Below are 21,313 nucleotides of genomic sequence, written 5' to 3'. Positions count from 1 at the left end.
AGGCCATATGGGTCAAAAAAGCAATTTGTTAGTAAGATTTTGGGCCTGAATCAACAAAAATTTGCATCATGCACCCCAAATGTACTAGTATTTAAATATCATTACCTGCCTGAGTCCACACAATAAGCTTGCTAAATTGAGATCACTACTCATAAACCTAGAAGGTTAATGGCTACCTAGGAATTAACAGCTAATAACAGAACAAGCATTATGATTCTAAGTCTTATGAAGTAATGTAGAAAGTTTCACAAAAGTAATTCATTTAACCTTAAACAGGGGACAGGATTAAGGTGTGTGTGTGTGTGTATATATATATATATATATATATATAAAAGGAAGCATATTATTTTATTAACTAATGTAATAACTTACCAATAAGTTATCCTATCATTTATTAATGTAATCATAATTTTGCTCAATCAGTACTAAAATGTGCTTCCACAGTCTGCTAAAATTGTGGTAAACTCAGATTCTGGGAACAAAGACATAAAGACTGTGATTCTTGCATGACAGGAGATTGTCTTGTCCATCTTCCTGTATTCCAATTTCATCAGAAATAATTGTCATTGGAGATTTGCTGACTTACTGCCTGCACTCAATTTACTAAGCAAGGCGAAACTAATTTGAAAGCACCTACCTTTAGTAAGATGTTATAGGAGAATTTTAAGTTATAGAGAAGTCAAAAGGAGAAAGTAATCATTTTGCTTAAAGCATTCAGGAAAGGTAACAAAAGAGTTGAATATTAACGGATGAGTAGTTGCTGGCCAGTAAATAAAGACATTTTTGGAAATTAAGAATAACTCAAAAAAGGCATCTAAGTTATGAGATATTTGTACCTTGATGGACTATAAATATTTCAAAAAGATTGACTTAGAGTGGTTAGAGGCAAAGCAAGAAAAGCCCTGGGTGCTTGGAATATCCAGATCATGGAGGGCTGGGCATAACACATTAAGAAGTTGAGAGTTCATCCTTAAGAAGCTGTATCTATTGAAGAGGTTGAAGCAATAGAGTGATATTCTCCATCTTGCTTCTTAGAAAGATTATTCTGGCAGTCATGGAAAGAGAGTATAACAAATGCAAGTTGAAGGGGTGGCCTGCCCCTCCACACCTGTGGGCGTTTCTCGTTAGGTGGAACGAGAGACTTGTGAAAAGAAATGAGACACAAAGTATAGAGAAAGAAAAGGTGGGCCCAGGGGACCGGCGCTTAGCATACAGAGGACCCACGCTGGCACCGGTCTCTGAGTTCCCTTAGTATTTATTGATAATTATCTTTTACCATCTTAAAGATAAGGGAGTGGCAGGACAATAAGATCATTGTAGGGAGAAAATTAGCAGTAAGACATATGGATAAAGATCTCTGTGACATGAATAAGTTCAAAGGAAAATGCTGTGCCTTTATATCCATGTGCAAACATCTCCATAAACCTTTTGCAGCATTGTTTCAGCAAGTCCCACCTTTTGCCATAAGGTGGTTTTCTCCCATCTCAGTAAACAAAGCATACAATCGGGTCTCACACGAAGATGTTCCATTGCCCAGGGACAGGCAGGAGACAGATGCTGTTCTCTATCTTAACTGCCAACATCCGCCAAAAGGCCTTCTTTCCTCTTGTACTAGTCCTCCTCAGCACAGACCCTTCACGGATGTCGGGCTGGGGGACGATCAGGTCCTTCTCTTCCCACGAGGCCCTATTTCAGACTATCACATGGGGAGAAACCTTGGACAATACCTAGCTTTCCTAGGCAGAGGTCCCTGCAACCTTTGGCCCTGTACGTGTCCCTGGGTACTTGAGATTAAGAGAATGGTGATGACCTTTAACTAACAAGCTGCCTTCAGACACTTGTTTAACAAAGCACATCCCTCACAGCCCAAAATCCATTAAGCCTTGAGTCACCACAGCACATGTCTCTTGCAAGGAAAAGGTTGGGGGTAGGGTCACAGATTAACAGCATCTCAAATACAGAACAAAATGGATTCTCTTATGTCTGCTTCTTTCTATATAGACACAGTAACAGGCTGATCTCTCTTTCTTTTCCCCACACAAGTCAGTAGGCATTTTGGAGAATGTGATGTTAGATGAGAGATGAGAAAATGGGAGTCAGAACGAAAGTGTTAACTGTGGGACTGAAAATGAACAAGTGAACCAAAGGTAAGAAAGAAAAGCACAAAACGTGGAACTTTTGAGAGTAGAGATAAAAACAAAGTAATGATTAAAAGAGAGCTCCCAAGTTTATCTTCTGCTGAATCAATAGAGGAAAGTGTCTTTAATTAGGAAAAGGAATAGAGGAATAGCAGAGAAACAGCTACGGAAATTTTTAGTGGAGTTGTCCAGTAAGCAGCATGATATAGAGGACAAAACTTTTGAAGATTCTCTGGGGCAAAGAAATAATCTTTAAACTCACCCATGAAGACAGAACTTAAAATCATGACAGAGGACAAGTTCAAAAGGGCATTAGAATAGAGGCAGAGAATGGTATTAGGAAGGAATATGAGATGTAGCAATACATAAGAAGCAAGCAAAGGAATAATATCCAGTGAGTAAGACTGAAAATAAAAATGAGAGATAGTAAGAGATAAGGCAGAATATTTTGTCATAGAAGTCAAGCAAGAGCATGACTTTAGGAGGACGATTTTAATGTTTTTCGAGGCATCTGCTGACCATAGGCAATAGTTGATTAAGACATCTGAAAGTGAAAATCTGTGGAAAGAGAATTCTTGAGATATTTTAGACTAGAATCCACTAACATCTCATTGATTTGTCAAACGCCTCTGAAATTAAATGAGTCCTTTTCATCATCAATAAAGTAGAATCGAACAAGAAGAGGCTCCATTATGGCAAATGCCTAAATTATCATCTGATTATGTAATTTGATTAGCAATTTCTCATTAAAGTAAAAACGTTAGGATATTATTAAATGATCAAATGTGTTATGTAGAAATTTTTGTGGACGCCCCAGGGCCTGGTAAGTCATTATCAGATAAACTGGATATAGCAAAAATAAGAAGTGTATACCATGATTACCTTGGTGATAGTGTTCAGTAAATTTATGGGATCAGAAACCTGGTATTAGTGAGCAGAATAATGAAAATGAGTTCATGAAATGGGCATATGGAATTGACACTATATTTTTAAAAACCTAGGTAATGGAATAATGAAGATCAAGAGTAGTCCTGAGAGGTCAATGCAAATCTAAGTTAGAGTTCTACACAGATAAATCTTAAATATATTGCGACTGACACAGAAGAAAACCATGAAAAAGAAGACATTGAAAGCATAACGAAAAATAATTCTGAGTAAGATGAAGACTTAGATTCAAGAGATAGTCAGAGCTCCCTAATTTTTATCTTCATTGAAATGAGATAAGGCTCACCATATTCAAATGTGAAGTATGGAGAATTCCTCATTGATGCTTGAAACTACACATTTTTGTGCAGCCCACATCAAATAAACTTAAAGAGTGATACCAAGTCTGACTTACAATTTGGCATCCTGAGATAGGATATTGCTACAGTAAAATAGTTAGGAAACACTTTGTAAGAATTCTACTAACAAAAAGATTTGACAGTTGAGGCTACGGGGTCAAACAGCCAACGTGCAGGCAAACGTGAAAACATGACTTGAATTCCCTTATGCTGTAGAGGAAGCAATGTGCAATCAGTGGTCTTGAATGACCTAGAGTTTGCTCAGGAACTTCTCCAAGCAGTAACTGGACAGAGGAAAATCTGGACAGTTTTCTTCTTTAAAAGGATAGGAGTCTATAACTTAAAGAAAACTAGATTTTCACGTAGTTTAGATCTGGTGGGCAGAGAAGTTTTAAAATAAGGTTGTACATGGAAACTGTCTACAGCATAAAATTCTGCAAGATAAGAGAAAAAGATGTAATAGAGATAAACTTTTCTAACATCTTTAAACTATCTGTGCCCTCCATTTTTTTTTCTAAGATTACTTAAGACCTTACCAAGCAATTTTAAAAAGTATTATCCAATCTCCTATCTAGAAACGATGGTGCTATTCTTAAATTTTACTTTAAAAATATGTTTGTTATTTTATGATCTAAGTATATTCCCCTGCCACCCAAAGTCAGGACTTGCTATCTAGCAATTTTAATACAGAATCAACTTCATAAATAATCGTCTGTTTTCAGTCTTAAATCCCTACAGTACACTGAGCATATAAACTAAGGAAACTTCCATGAGCATAATAAGAAAATTATTTATCTGCTTCAAATCTTTCAGTTATTCTGTGATGCTCTCAAGTTTAAGCCTAAACTGCTTAAAATTATTGGGAAATCCCTCCCTGATTTTGTCCCTGAATATCTTTGTAGCCTTATTCTTAGTAACTGTGCTCTTTGAATTTTAACCTTTAACCATATATAAATCTCCTTATGGATCAGAAAGAAGCCATGCCCTTACCTCTCTTCATGCCTCTACACATTCTATTATTACTTCACGGGACACTCTCTTCATATTCTCAGTCTCCTCAGCTAGACTAATTTCTACTCTTTAAAGGTAGTATGGAACTGTTTGAGAATGGAAGCTATTGAAACAGTCAGATTCAGTTTCAATTTCTCGGTCTTCCATGTTCTGGATATAGCCCTTATCTATGTTTTATTGTGAGGGTTAAAGTATATTTTGATAATGTAGCATAGTATCTACCACAAAGCAGTTACTCGATAAGCTGTTTTCTAGCAGTAGTAAAACTATTTATATTAATTGTTTCTGTGAAATGTGCTGATATTTATCAAAGTACAATAATGTATTACATGTTGACTTATGTTGTTTGAGCTTCTGAAGAACTTGAGGGAAATTATGTAGTTCAGTTTAACTTTTTTAAAAATATAATTTAAATATTCGCCAAGATCCCTGTCCACACACTCTTTCATATAGTTTAAAACATGAGAAAGTAAAAAGAAAAAAAAAAACTCCATTAGCTACTATAAATCAATTTTTATCACTTCTATCGGTGCAAGATTGATATACCACTTTGTGAAGTTGTATTTGTCTCTACTGAAGAATGAACCATTTGTGACTTTTAAAGTGATTGTCATCAGCATCAGTAAAGCACACAGCAACACTATTTGTTGAAATGAAAAATAGGAGAAATATTTTTCTTCTAAATCCGTTAATAACGTGATTTCTATTAAGCTATCCTTTCTGTAAAGCAGAATTTTTGTACGGTAGCTTTCTCTTTCATTGGTTCTCCCAAGTGAACTGTTCTAGTTATGAAAAGACAGAAGTATGTTTGCGTGAACCATAATGACAGCTTATTTCACAGAGTAGAAATAATGATGGAGCCAGACAGTCCAGTGCAGCTGGTCTAAATTACTACCCGAAAACTGTCATTATTAAGTGATTAACAAATGGCTCAGAGTTTGCCCACCATTACCAATCAAGAGACTGTCGCTCAAGTCACATTCCTTTAGACAAAAATGAAAGGCATTTTTTTTAATGAACCCATATTTATTTCACCAAAATAAAAGTTACGAATATGGAGGAGAGGGATTTTGCTCTAATGTTGGTGCAGTTGTTATTTATTATGCAAATATACATGGTAAGATATAAGGAAATTCAAAATCTCCAATTCTGGTAAAGTTAACATGTACTTGTGTGTATACACACACATGCACATAGAGAAAGAAAGAGAAAGAGAGAGAAGAAAGCTAAATTAAAACATCAATCTACTGATAAATAATTATCTTCTAAATTTGTTTTCAAAAATTCATTCATTCGAAGAGGCAAAACTCAAGTAAATTTTTTTATTTTACAATGTTTGAAATAGCATTGAGAACAAGGAAATTTAAAATGTCTAATATTCAAATATCAAGTTTATTAAACAAGTTTAATATTTATGTTTAACCAGTCATTTTCCACAAGAGGCATCACTGCCCTCAAAGACAGTAAAAATTTTGGACATAAATTTGCTTGCAAAATGATGTGATCAACTACTGACATTTAGGGGACAGAAGACCCAGATGCTAGACATCCTCTGATGCACAGAACAATTACACAACAAAGAATTGATCTGCATGATTTAACAATGCTTTCATCTTCCAAGATAGATCACATTCTAGTTCACAAGACAAATCTTATTAAATGTAAAAGAATGGAAATTACTCAAACTATGTTCTCTGATGAAAATAAAACTAAACATAAAATACATAGAAAGATGTTTGATAAATCCAAAAATATTTTAAAAAGCAATCAGTACTGTACTAAATAATCCATAGATTAAAGCAGAAGTTTCAAGGGAAAATAGAAAATATTTTAAGCTAAATGAAAATGAAAATTAAACATATCAAATTATGAGAAACATACTTAAGCAAGATTAGAGGGAAATTTGCAGCATTATTTGCTCATGTTACAAAAGAATGATGTTCTCAAGTTTATGATATAAGCTTCCACTTCCAACTCCTGAAACTAGGAAAAAAATAACTAATAGGAGACCAAACTCACAGTAAACAGAAGGCAGAAAAAGATACAATTATAAATTAATGAAACTGAGAATATACAAAAGCGCAGAAAATTTGTGAAACTGGAAGCTACTTACGTTATCCAAAACGAACAAACAAAATTCATTACACGTTCAGGTAGTTTGAACAAGAAATAAAAGAGAAGACACACATTACTGTTATTAGAAGAAAAGAGATATTATCACAACTGACCTCATAGATATTATAAAGATAATGAGGGAATATTACAACAAAACTCTATGGACAAAATTTAACAGCTTATATGAAATGGATCAGTTGCTTGAAAGACACAAACTACTGAAACTCTCCCAATAATAAATAGATAATGTAATGAGTATTAAATTTGTAGCTAAGATCTTTTATAAAAAGAAAATATCAGACTTAAATGGACTTAATTGTGAATTATGCCAAAGATTTAAAGAATTAAAGCCAGTTCTTAACAATGTCTTCCAGAAAATTTAAAAGAAAGCAATACTTTTCATCTCTATGAGACCAGCATATCCGGATATACAAGGCAGAAATTTTAAAAAGACCAATAGCACTCATATACGTGTAAACATCATTAACAAAATACTAGACAATTGTAATAACATATAAAAACCGTAACACTTCACAATCAAGATGTGTTATGGTAGAGATACAAAGCTAATTCAACATGTGAAAATCAGTTTGTGTGATCTATCATATTTGCAGAGTAAATAAGAAAAAAATACAATTATAGCAGTAAGTAAAGAAAAAGTTACAAAATTCAGCATCCATTCACGATTTTAAAAGTTACCAGCCAATTTTGAATAAAAGGAAACTTCTTTAACTTGAGATATGAAAACTGCAAAACCCTACAGCTAATATTGTACTTAATTTTCAAAGACAATGGCTTTCTTGTATAAGTCATGTCTAGACAAAGATATCATCTGTAAACTTTCCTTTTTAAACCTAAAAATGCCTGAAACTAAATATATATATAATATAAATAATATATTTATATATATACACTATATACACAGTATACATATACACTATATATTTTATATATATATATAAAATATATATATATATTCAAAGAACTCCAGAAATAATATATGGACCCACCTCAGTCTATGCATTTATCATCTCAGTTTTAGATCTGTCTTGTTATAGGAGATGAACATGCCACATGTGCTCCTTCAGCCCTTACAGCTAAAGGGTTCAAGTCATGTGTCTAGACTCTCACAATCAGACCAAAGACTAATTTTGGAGCTAGTCAGGAGCTCACTTTTGACAACTCCAGGAGATATGATTTGTATGGATTACCCCTGTCCTGGAACTTTTGATGAAAATAATCCATGTAGTGGAGCTCTTAGTACTTCCACGGTAGCAGAAAATAGTATAGGATGGGTTGCAGGCCCCAGCCTGGAGTGTATCAAAGCATAACACTCAGAATTCATTGAGGTGTGGTTTCCTCACCAGACCAGTTCTGCAGATTTGTTAGTGTTATTACTGTTGTTGTTACTGTTGTCCTGGGACTTTGTTCCTAATTGGAGTGTATTGCACCTGGTTCTCCATGAAGTTACCTACATTCCTTTCAGTAAACTTCTATTTTATTCCAGTAATGACCCTGAGCAACATACCTATTCCATTTATTTTTAATAGCCACCTGAAGTATTTGAAGACGGCTTTAAGACTTTACAAAGGTATCTGTTGCACAAAGAAATACAGGCATGCACTGCACAAGGACGCATTGATCAATGACAGACTGAATATATTCCAGTGGCCCCAATAATTATAAAAGAGCTGAAAAATGCCTATTGGCTAGTGACATCACAGCTGTTGGAATGTCATAGTGCAGTGCATCACTCAGGTAAGCAAATGTGCTTTGCTGTCAGTTGTGTAATAGTATGGCACATACTATTATGTACAGTATATAATAGTTGGTAATGATATTAAACTACTCTCTTAATGGTTATGTATTTACTACACTATGTTCTTTATCATTATTTTAGAATGTACTCCTCCTCCTTATTAAAAACAAGTTAAGGGTAAAGGAACCTCAGTCAGATCCTTAGGAGATATTTTTGAAGGCATCATGCCTGTTACTACTCCTGAAGACGTCTCAGTGGGACAAGTCATGGATGTAAAAGACAGTGATATTGATGATCCTGACCCTGTATAGGCCTAGATTAAAGTGTGTGCTTGTGTCTTAGATTTTAACAAAATATTTAAAAAATAGAAAAATCGAAAAATGCTTGTAGAATAACAGTATAAAGACAGAACACACACACACACACATATATATATACACACATATAATTTTTTTTTTTTTTTTTGAAATGGAGTCTCGCTCTGTCGCCCAGGGTGGAGTGCAGTGGTGAGATCTCGGCTCACTGCAACCTACGCTCCTGGGTTCACGCCATTCTCCTGCCTCAGCCTCCCGGGTGGCTGGGACTGCAGGTGCCCGCCACCATGCCCTGCTATATTTTTGTATTTTTAGTAGAGACGGGGTTTCACCATGTTACCCAGCATGGTCTCAATAGCGTGACCTCATGATCTGCCCACCTCGGCCTCCCAAAGTACTGGGATTACAGGTGTGAGCCACCACACCCGGCCAATGGAACATATTTTTATACAGCTGTACAATGTATTTGTGTTTTAAGCTAAGTATTATTTAAAAAGAATAAAAATGTTACAAAAATTAAAATATTTATGACATGAACAGTTTACAGTAAGCTGATGTTAATTTATTATTGAAGAAAGAAAATTTTTAATAAATTTAGTGTAGCCTACACATACATTGTTTATAAAGCCTACCTACAGTAGTGTACAGCAATTTCCTAGCCCTTCATATTTACTCAAAACTCAACTCACTCACTGACTCATCCAGAGCAACTTCTAGTCCTGCAAGCTTAATTCATAATAAGTGCCCTATACAAGTGGACCAGTTTTAACATTTTTATTTTATTTTACTGTATGTGTTGTATGTTTAGACATGTTTAGATACACAAATACTTATCATTGTGTTACAGTTGCCTACAGGGTTCAGTAAAGTAACATGTTGTATGGGTATGTGGCCAGGAAGCAATAGGCTATAATATACAGTCTAGGTATTTAGTAGTAGTAGACTAGGTATTTTGTCGTCTGCAGGACAATATCTGTAATTGGAATCATAGTCCATGAATCTACTATCCTATGTAAACCTCATTTTTCACATCTGTGAAAAGAAACAGAGTAAGTAGCCTGTAAGGTTGTTAAAAGAGGAATAATCTTTTGTACATTGTAATAATGTGTTATACAAAAGAAAAATGAAGTTATTTTTATGTGAAATTTCTATTATAAGAACTCTCAAGTTCAGAGCAACATTATGTTTCTCACACTGGAAAAGTCATGATGAAAAAGAAAATTAATTAAATGCTTTTTGTCAAATATTGATTGTACTTGCTCCATTGCCAATTAAAATGAAAGAGAATTAAATTCTCCACGTTGGTAGAGTAACAGACATATTGGCTAGAAAGGAGAAACAATCTATTTTACTTCAAAGTTAAAAATTCAGGGAAAAAATTATCTCTGGTATGTCATTAATTTAAAAACCTGGCTCATTGTTTTAGATATATGGAAGATACAAAACACATTGAATCTATTATAATCAAAATCTATAAAATATGGTAAAGTTAATATGAGTGTATTTCCAATTGATGTATTTTTTTACCAAATTGAACAAATATGCCAACGTGCTTAGGAAAAATATAGTTGCTTAAAGTTTTCAGCATGATCACAAAAATAATTTCAATCAACAAATACTGGTTAATGCCTTGAATTTTCTCCAGACAAATACAATTTGATCATTTTAATAAAATATTTGGAATTCTTCATTGTTGTGCATTTTGTTGTACCCTAATTAAAACCTTAGGAGAAAACAGCATAAAAATGTGACATCATTTATCATTTTTACATTGACATATTTTCAACAGAAAGTATCATAATTTTAATTTTAAGGAATATAGAAGTTCTTAAAACAGAAGTTCCAAATACAGTCTCCTACTTTGCATTGCTTTACCTTGAATATGTATTTGAAAGCACGATTTTTCTTTTAAAAATTGTCAAATGTATTTATTTTAGCATATAAGAAATTATAAAACAACATTCTGGAGGGCCCCACAAAATTGTGAAACAGATATGTAACTTAGAGGATTATGTGTTTCTTGAGAAAAAAAATTATGTATAAGGACATTCTACATCTATACTTAGTGCAATCATTTTAGAATATTTATTATATATGACTTCCTTCTAGTTTAATTTTTATTATATACATTGACTGTCTATTTTTATCTCCTATGGTTAAGAAAAAGTATTAAGCAAATCTTGGGTAAGCAGTGGTAACTCCAATTTGAGAACTTCTAATTTATTAATAATTACTTCTTTTTAATGCTGATCAAGTCAACCAAAATTTCAATAATATAGGGATAATGAATAAGCTACATAACTCATTTACAATGATAATCAAGATTTTGACATAAAGTTTTAAGCTTGAAAACTGACAGTAAGCAGTTTCAAATCATATGCAATAATAAATGTGTGTTATATCTTATTATGTTTGAAACTCAGCTTTGAATAAAGAGACACTTAACTAGCAATTTGTAACATGGTAAGTGGTACAGATTGAGTAATCCTTATCTAAAAATTCTTGGAACCAGATAGGTTTTAGATTTCACATTATTTCAAATTTTGGAATATTTGCATACTGACAATGAGATATCTTGGGGATAGGACTTAAGTGTAAACACAAAATCCATTTATGTTTTACATATACCTACTATCCATAGCTTACAGGTAATTTTATACAACACTTTTAATGAATTTGTGCACAAAATGCAGTTTGTATACATTGAACCATCAGAAAACACAGTCACTAACACTATCTCATTCACCCGTGTGGACAATCTGCTTGTTTGGCATCATCAGCATTCCTGTCTCTAAATTTATACACTACTGATAAGCAATCATTTTCTTTGGCTTATTCACACATAAGTACATAGCAGAAAAATGTGACATACCATCAATACAGTGAAAAATAATGTGCTCTGAGTAACAAAACAGCATAGTAACATCAACAGAATACTTACATCAGTTAGACAGTTGCAACAACAAACAATAGCAGGCTTCTGGTCTCCACCACGATGCTGTATTTTGATTAGAAGGTTTGTGTACAACTTATTTTATTTTGGGAGGTTGAGTAGAAACATCAAACCAGTTGAGGAATCAGGAAGTGCGTCTTCCAAAGAATGAGGAGGGCTTCTGGTGGATGGCTTTTTAAATGTTTTCCCAAGAGTCATCTGCTCATTAACTACATTTTTTTTCTCTTTTAATAAGCCCATCACACCTTTTCACCACATTATCTATAGGTTATTTTTGTGCAGTGTTAAAAACATTATCTTCATCATCATTATTACCATCATCTCGATTAATTACCATTTTAACTATTTCACCAGCATTCAAAGAATGAACAACTGGAGTCTTATTATTGATGTTAAAAACGTCTTCAATATTCACTTTTTACTGGTCAGTGTACTGACAGACTCTGAAGGTATATGTTTGCATATGTAAGGAGGTAAGATATAATCTTTTTCACAATTGACATACAGAATTCGTCAGTCACAATCTTGTCCATCACCAACAATGAATATACTTGCAGGCCAGAGACTGTGCCAGGCATGCACAACTTGTGTCTTTAGTCACTGTGTTCCAAGGATTGGCAACACCAATATGGTTTCCCTCACATTAAACCCCCTTTTAAAACCTCCCATTTCCACTATTCTGTATTCTGTTCACTGCTGCTAGCATGCTGTTTAGGAAAGTATGCTTTCATATTTTACTCTTTATTGATTTTTGGATAACCTCATCACATGACTGAATTAATGAAGTCACATTTGAGAGAAAGTACATAACATAGACATTATTTTGATAAGAATTTCAGCTGGAGGATGAGCAGATCACTTGTCAAGGAATAACCAAAACTTGCAGTGCTCTTCTAATTCAGATTCTCTTCAGTGAGTATAACCTGCTGGTACAAAATGTGAAACCAATCAGAAAAGATGTTCGTACTGATTCAAGGCTAGTATAACATTTTATTAGCATAATAGACTGGGAAATTCATGTCTTGATAACAATGATGACAAAAGCTTTGCCTGTCACAGCAAATTTAGACTTACGCATGCCTGCTGCATTAGCACACTGCAGGACTGCAGGACAGTTATTGTGTCCTTGGCATCTTTTTTTTTTTTTTTTTTTTTTTTTTTTTTAATACAGAGTCTTGCTCTGTTGCCCAGGCTAGAGAGCAGTAGTGCAATTTCGGCTCATTGCAAGCTCTGCCTCCTGGGTTCACGCCATTCTCCTGCCTCAGCTTCCCAAGTAGCTGGACTACAAGTGCCCACCACCACACCCGGCTAATCTTCTGTGTTTTTAGTAGAGACGGGGTTTCACCGTGTTAGCCAGGATGGTCTCTATCTCCTGACCTCGTGATCTGCCCACCTCGGCCTCCCAAAGTGTTGGGATTACAGGCGTAGCCACCACGCCCAGCCTGTCCTTGCCATCTTTAATTCCTGTAGGAGCTGTCTTACCCATTATAATCAATATCTTTCTGGACCAGTAACACCAAAACAGTGATGTTTCCTCACCCTTATAGATTTGTTCTATCAGCAATTAGCTTGGCAAACTTGTCAATGAATTTGCTGCTTTGTAGTTAGCAGATGCTTTATCCCACAAACATTTAAAAACTTAATCACATGTAAGCTCTAATATTCCTGTCGCTACATTGTTGAATACTCAGTTCCCTTCAAATTTCATGATGAATCTTCACTTGCTTCACGATTCCACCAAACCTTTAAATAGCACGTCTTCACTGTGATGCTAATGTACCCATTCTTTCAATAAACAATCACAATCTTCAATCTTAGCTTTATACAATGGTTTTGTATTTTTCAGTAATTTCTAATCAACTGTTAGCATAGAATTTCAAGAGTTTATCATTCTGCTTCTTCGGATAATATACAGAGTTCATTTCAACTTTGTACACCATACTCCTCTGCAAGATGTTTCACACTTACACTACTGTTCAGTTTCTCCAATAGCTTACTTTCTGTGACATAAACAAATGCCTTCTATTTTTCTGATCACTGTTGCTCATAGAAATATCTGCAGGTCTTTTTGATTTTCCTTCCTTCCCTCCTTCCTTCTTTTCTTTTTTTTTTTTTTTTTTGAAACAGGGTCTTTCTCTGTCACCTAGACTGGAGGGCAGTGGTGCAGTCTTGGCTCACTGCATCCTCTTCCTCCTGGTTCAAGCGATTCTTGTGCCTCAGTCTGCCAAGTAGCTTGGAGAACAAGCACGCGCCACCATGCCTGGCTAAATTTTGTATTTTTAGTAGAGATGTTGTTTCATCATGTTGTCCAGGCTGGTCTCGAACTCCTGACCTGAAGTTATCCACGCATCTCAGCTTCCCAAACTGCTGGGATTACAGGCGTGAGTCATCGCACCCAGCCAATATTTTCAGCAATATATTTACACCAGAGCAGAGAATTAAAAAAAAAAAAAAAAAAAAAAAAAAAAAAAAAAAGGGAGTAATGCACGTAACTTTTGGCTTCAAGTGGGACAGCTTGAAGAAGGAACCTGAGGAATCTGCTGTTGGCTTACCTGATCTGCACCTGTGCCATTTTATTATCCTTTTTGAGAGGGTTTACGCTGGGGAATCTGGGCATGTAAGGAAAATACAGTATAGCTAAAGAGGGCTGGGAGGGACTTTTTTCCTTTGTGGATGCTAAATAAAGTATGTGTTGTTTCCTGTGTTTTGACTGTAACCGGGAACATGTGATCAGATGAAGAATTTTCCTCTTGTGGCATTATGTTGGTAGTCAAAAATTTTTGATTTTGGATTTGGGGTTTTCAGATTAATGATGTGCTCAATTTGTATATTGTTAAGTCCGCAGAATACATTATCAGTTGTTTAGATAAATGTAAGTCCAAGAAATAATTAGTGTACTGCAGAAAGGCAGTGAATAATTTATTTTCATGCCTAGCCCAAACTTAAGTTTGCCAAACAAAATTACAGTTTTCTTGTTTAAAAATTATTACTTAAAAGACAATAAGGCATCTAAGTTTGAGACTTCATCATTTCCCTCATAGAACAGAGGCATTACATATATCACTAATTGATATGTCCATCCCTGGAAGAAAATTGGAAGAAAGTAGCTCAAAATTTTTATTTGTTTTCTGGGTGAAAATTGTGACAAGTTTAATAAATAAATAGTGCTAATTGCATTTTTAAACATTGGAATGTTACATTTCACTGCCAAGACAATGCAGTGGGTTGAAGGAAAAATGTTTAAAATATTTTTCACATATAATTTATCCAATTTTATTACAAATTGTTTCACAACTAAACAAAGTGGCAGTTGTTATGGGATTAAAACTAAGAGAAATCTGGGAAAAATATTATTCAAATAGTTCATAAATATAGAAACATCCATTTTATTTGTGTAAAACTAGCCTAAAAACTTTGTGGATATACTTACGTATTTGCATTTATTGTGTCCTGAAATAAGAACATCCCTTAACATATTCAGGGCTGGACACAAAGTGTACAAATAAAGGCCAACACACCTTGTGTAATACTTAAAATATATCTATAAAACAAAGCATTAAATGGCTTTGTTCTTCTACCTTGAAAATTATAATATATAACAACCTGGAAGGCTATGTTAGGGGGTAGAATTCTTGGACACTCTGAGTTCTGCACCAGAATTGGAAGCAAAAGAGAGCCAATCAGGGTCGGACTATCTTTTTAACCCCAGAGATGGAGTTTCATTTATAAGGAATAGCACAGCCAGAGGAGGGTCAGAGGTAAACCTGTTAAGTCACACCTCACTAAAAGATTGGTCATTTTACATGAGTAATTTACTAGATAACTATGAAGGATAGATAAAAATTATATTTAATGAGGATTTGATATTGGGTTAAAAAGAAATGAATCATTTCTAGTTTTAGTAACATGGTGCTCTGATTCATACTTTTATCATTCCACTCTTATTAAAATTCCTAAAAATATTTGATGGAATGTTATCAAATTTGTTTACAGATTACTCTGAGCAAGAGTGTGCGGAAACAATAAAAATAATTAATCCCTTAAGATACCCACATAAAAAACAATCTGAAATACACATGGGTAAACCTAAATAAAAATAAACTAAATACATAACAATAATACAAAAGAAAGACATAAATTTCAGATCTAATCAAACTGCAGAAATAATATCAAATGATGCCAAAGATACAAGAAGAATGGTTTAACAACTTCACTGCACTCCAGTGTTAAGAACAACTAAGGAATTATTTATCCTTAATTAAAATTCTTAAAATATTAATTGGTATCATGTATCCAGTTGAAGACAAATGAGCATCCTACTGAGGTTTCTATTGACTATTGATTTGTGAACATTTACAACTTTTAAAGTTTTTTTTACTAAGAGTTGTTTTTATATAATTTATGAACTTCAGCAGCACTAAAACAGAAGTTAGACTCATACCTCTTCAGCTGCAACTTGACTAAAAAATTGTTTAAGTCAGAAGTCTCTGGAGCCTTCAGTTTTCCTGTGTTAATGTGATCCCAACTTTCATCAGCTCTTGTCTCAAAACCGCACATATCCCAACTGGTGACAGTGACATTAAGAGCCATATTTATGTGTATGACAGGTCCACGATACTTTTGCTGTGTATACTGCTCTGCTCTGGAGTCTGTAAAATGTCTTGAAATTGTTCTTGGGTGAGACTACTGTGAGCTTGATTGACACTCAGAAGCTAAAATCCACCCCAGTGATCTAATTACTTCCTTGCTGCTTTAAAGAAAATCTTAAAGACATTAGAGAAATATCACCCTTTTAAGAAAGGTGATGAAGTCACTGAAGATGATAACCTGCGGAAAGTATCAGAATTAGCTTTAAGTCATAAATTATTCAGGTTTTTAAATTTTTTAAGAAACAACCATACTGGTGACCTTTATAGCTGTACTAATGTATAGCTCCCACAAAAAGTGTATGAGTTTCATAATTGCTGATATTTGTTTTCATTCTTGTTAGTGTTTTTTTTTTTTTGTATTTTTCATAATAAGTATTCTAACCGAGGTAAAGTTATATCTCATTGTGTTTCAGTTTGCGTTTCCCTGATGATTAGTGATGTTGAGCACTTTTCCACACACCTGTTGGATGTTTATATGTCTTTTAAGAAATGTCTATTCAGGTAGTTAGCCCATTTTAAAAATAAAGTACTTTTATTTTTGCTATTCAGTTGTTTGAGTTCTTTATATATCCTATATATTAATACTTTGTCAGATTCATTGTCTGAAAATATTTTCTCTCATTCTGTAGGTTGTGTTTTCATTATGTTGATTATTTCCTCTGCTGTGCAGAATCTATAGAAATAACTACCATATCATCTAACAATCCCACTACTGGGTATATATTCAAGGGAAATGAAATAGGTAGGTCAAAGAGATTTCTGCATTCCCAGAATAGTGTTTATTATAACACTATTCACAGTAGCCAAGATATGAGATCAACCTAAATGTCCATCAACAAATGGTTAAGCATGGTGTCTCATGCTTGCAATCCCAGTATTTTGAGATGCTGAGGAGGGAGGAATGTTTGAGCCCAGGAGTTTGAAACCAGACTGGACAACACAGTGAGATCCTGTCTCTACAAAAAATAAAATAAAAAATAAATTAGCTGGGCATAAAGGTGTATTTCATTGGTCCCAGATACTGTGGTCCAGGTTGCAGTGAGCCATGATCACACCACTTCACTCAGCCTAGGGGATAGGGCAAGAGCCTATATTTTAAAAAATAAAATCGATGGATGAATTTTTAAAATATGGTATGCTTACAAGAGGGAATATTATTCAGCCATAAGCAGAGCAAAATCCTGTCATTTGCAAGGAAATGGATGAACCTAGATGACATTATATTAAGTGAAATAAGCTAGGGACAGAAATACAAATATCGTATGATCTCATTCATATGTGAAAACTTAAATAGCTGAATTCATAGGCTTACAGAGTAGAATAGTGGTTATCATAGGTGGGGAAAGTAGGGGAAGAGGGATGGAAAGAGGCCAATTAACAGGTACAAAGTACAATTAGATAGAAGCAAAAGTTCTAGTGTTCTGTTACACAGTAAGGTACCTACAGTCAACAATATGTATTGTATAATTCAAAATAGGTAGAAGAAAGCAGTTTGAATATTCCTACCAAAAATCATGTTTAAGGTGGTTAACGTACTAATCACTTTAAGTTAATCATTACACAATGTATGTATATATACTGAAACATCACAGTATACCTCATATGTACATGTAATTCTGACGTATAAATTAAAACATAACAATACATTAAGGTATCTAGAAGACAACTTTGTGCATGCATTTTCATAAAACTTACTTCAATTTTTTTTCTTTTTGCAGAAAATTCTAAATAACTAAATAATTACATTCAATGTGTATCAAATTTAAAAAAATACTAATAACAAAGCAATCTTACATTGTTTAATTGGCAACAGGTTTCACATCATAGTGTATATAAAATAATGACACGTCCTATACTTCTAGTGTTTGGAACAAATGGAATATGACACATTCTTTTCACAAGCACAATCTGAATACTTTACTTTCAAAGAGTACAATGATTTTCTGGTTTTGATTGTCAGCCCTTGTAGAAAGAATCTGAATATACAATTAGTCCTTAGCACCGGACTCTTTAAAGTTCTGTGCAGTTTTTCTGTCCTTTTTCATCTTGACACACTTTAGACTCACCGTGTGGGACAGATTGAATCAGTCAAGTTCATAACAGTACTTTCTAGCATTGTTTTCACATAACCTTAGTCACTGATAGAGTTCAAATTGCCATATTAGGAAGACAAAAATGAAATTAAAGATGAAATGAATGACCTGAAATAAGACTTATTTTAATTGTTTAAATGAATAGTATGAATGTTATTGATGAATACTTAAAACTATATTCTATATTGTTAAGACTATATTACCTTAAGTCTATGTATTACCTTATATTTTATAATAACATCGATGATTTTTAATGGAAAGTTGTTTATTTTCAGTGAAAATAAATGAGGAACACACTGTCATTTCACAATATTTCTGACACACTATTAATTTGGTAAACCATTCAAAGATTTTTAAAAATCAAACACATGCCCATTTATCCATATAACCTATCCATTAATCTAAAAGATACTAATTCTAGCTATTAATTGTTATGATACACTAACATTTCTTTAAAATGTTATTTTATGGCCTTTTATTTAAAAATCATGAAAATTTAAAACTACACTACATTGATTTACAAATGAATTCACTCAAACCAAAAGAAACATATTTTAATTTTCAATACAGTTTAACTCTCTATATAAGATAAGAATGTAATATCTTCAGAACTGGAACATGCAGAAAAATGTTTTCAGAATGATCAAAGCATATGCATTGTCTTTTTTATTCATAGACATTTCTTGCTATGGGGCATTTAACAGATGATTTATCTGCAATACTGACAATTTCATGAATGCATCAAGTAGTTTCTATAATTTTTAAAGTATATTCATTACCAATATTCATGCAGTAACACCAAAATGAGTTTGAGATATAACTGCAGCAGTTTTAAAACATGGCACTAAAATTCTTTGACACTCCACCCATTCAGGTGTCTCCAATGCCCTTGATTATAATTCAAGTTTACAATTGCTTCAACCCACAGAATACAGTGGAAGAAATGCTATGTGACCTCTGAAGCCATTTGGATAGGACAGGTGGTGATTCCTGTTAATATTCTTGAGTTGTGTTTTTCTAGTATAGGTGGTCAGAACAGGCACTACTGCTAGCCCTCTGTAAACACTGGGCACTATTCTAGATAATTCCATCTCATAAGTGTTCCTTCTCAAGCTCACCTTTCTTTGGTTGACTATCACCATCTGAAATACAACTGTTTTATATATTTTACTACTTGTTGTTTATTTCAGGCAGTAGAGTAATTCTCAGGCGTGTTAGTTCATTTTTGTCAGAAGTAGAAGGAAGTCTCGACAGTATATATTTGATTCTTGGTTTCACCTATCTCTTGATACATATTAATAAAAAGAAGCAGAACTATGAAAAAACAATTTTAATAACAACGCTTTGGAGTAATTGGACCACATTGCACCAAAATTATTAAATAATTAGTTAATAATTTTTAAAGACCTTTTTCACTGTGTGTGTGTGTGTATACATAGATATTTTAATATATCAAATTTCATGAATCATGCTTCATGGCAATATAATGGCCAAATAAACAGGTGTGTATTAATCTCAAGCCAAGATGTCAGTGAGACAGTGGGTCTCATTTTACATAAAAGTTATTAAGAAACTTGCTGAAAATATGCATTTTGAAATTCAAACTCAGAAATTATGACTTGATTTTTATGAGGACTCAAAAGTTTACATTCATACCCCAGGAACTCTGATGTGAGTATTCAGTGGATCAGATTTTGAGAAACCCTCTAATCACTGTCAGTTAAATAGAACAAGACTGAGAAAATATGTACCATGCCCCAAAATAAACTATGATCTTGCTTGAAAGATTATATTGTTATTCCAAAGAGCTAGAGATCAACATACGATAGAATAAAATAATTTCCTATAATATTTGTAAGCACATTGGTAAATGACCTTTGGTGTGCCCATCAGCTTGTTCTTTTCTCTGTGTCAGTGTAACCCTTCTTGATAGGCCTTCGAAGATTCCTATTGCTAATATTCCATTATTTCCTCCCTAACCCACTAGGAGAAGAGGAAGAACTGGAAGGAATAGAAAGCTTGATGATAAAAAAGAGTAGAAAAGTATGTATAAAACAAATCTTATCATATTATAAATGTGTCCTTGTTTAAAACAAAACTGTGGCCATCTCACCATAAATATGTAATTTAAAAATTCCTCTCTTTTTGTAATTTTTGTAATGCTACCTATAATACAGGACAAAACAACTTAGATATGATAAGCACATTTATATAGAGCAGTTATAGAAAACCGGTAGGTCATATTAAAGTCAGTACAAGCCATTGCAACCATATCTTGTATGTGCCCCTCAAGGCATTCAGCTAGCAATAAAGAGTTGTTTGCTCTGGAGCTTTTCTATATATTTATTCATAAAATAATGCCAAAACAAATTATGCTAATTTGATTTTATTGTCCTTGTGAGTGTCACAGCTTAATATGTCACGAGTCCTACAAGTTATTTTCTAAACTTCATAAATAAGTAGACTGTGGTATTAAAAAATATAATAAAGTGACACATTATAATATTTTAACAATAAGAAATTACACAATAAAGAGTATTACTTTTTCATTTTTGTCAGGTTGAGTAACAGAATATCATGTACGTTTGATCTATAGCATTAATAATTACATTGTTAAGAGGTTCTTAAAGAAAATCTATTTAAGTTACTCTTTATTTATTACATTTTAAGTGCCTACTATGTCAATTTATGATTGCATAACTAATAATTTAGAGCCTCTGCCTTAAGTTTTTGCAGTCAAGTTGGACATAGGTTAGAAAGCAGATGATGAAAATGTAGGTTAAAAATTGCCCAGGGAGCCAGAGGGTGGAACAGGACTCACCAGTGATCATTCTCCCCGCAGAAACATCAATCTGAACAACTATCCATACATAAAAATACCTTCATAAGAGCTAGGGAAACCAGACGAGTGGTCACAGTACCTGTTTATAACACAATCATAAGAAAAGGGTAGAAAAAGTAGTTTTGCATTACCTGTCTCTCCTTCCTTCAACCCTGG

The sequence above is a fragment of the Macaca thibetana genome, chromosome 1, assembly GCF_024542745.1.
Source record: "Macaca thibetana thibetana isolate TM-01 chromosome 1, ASM2454274v1, whole genome shotgun sequence".
Taxonomy (NCBI): Eukaryota; Metazoa; Chordata; class Mammalia; order Primates; family Cercopithecidae; genus Macaca; species Macaca thibetana.
Note: the sequence above shows the minus strand (reverse complement) of the source record.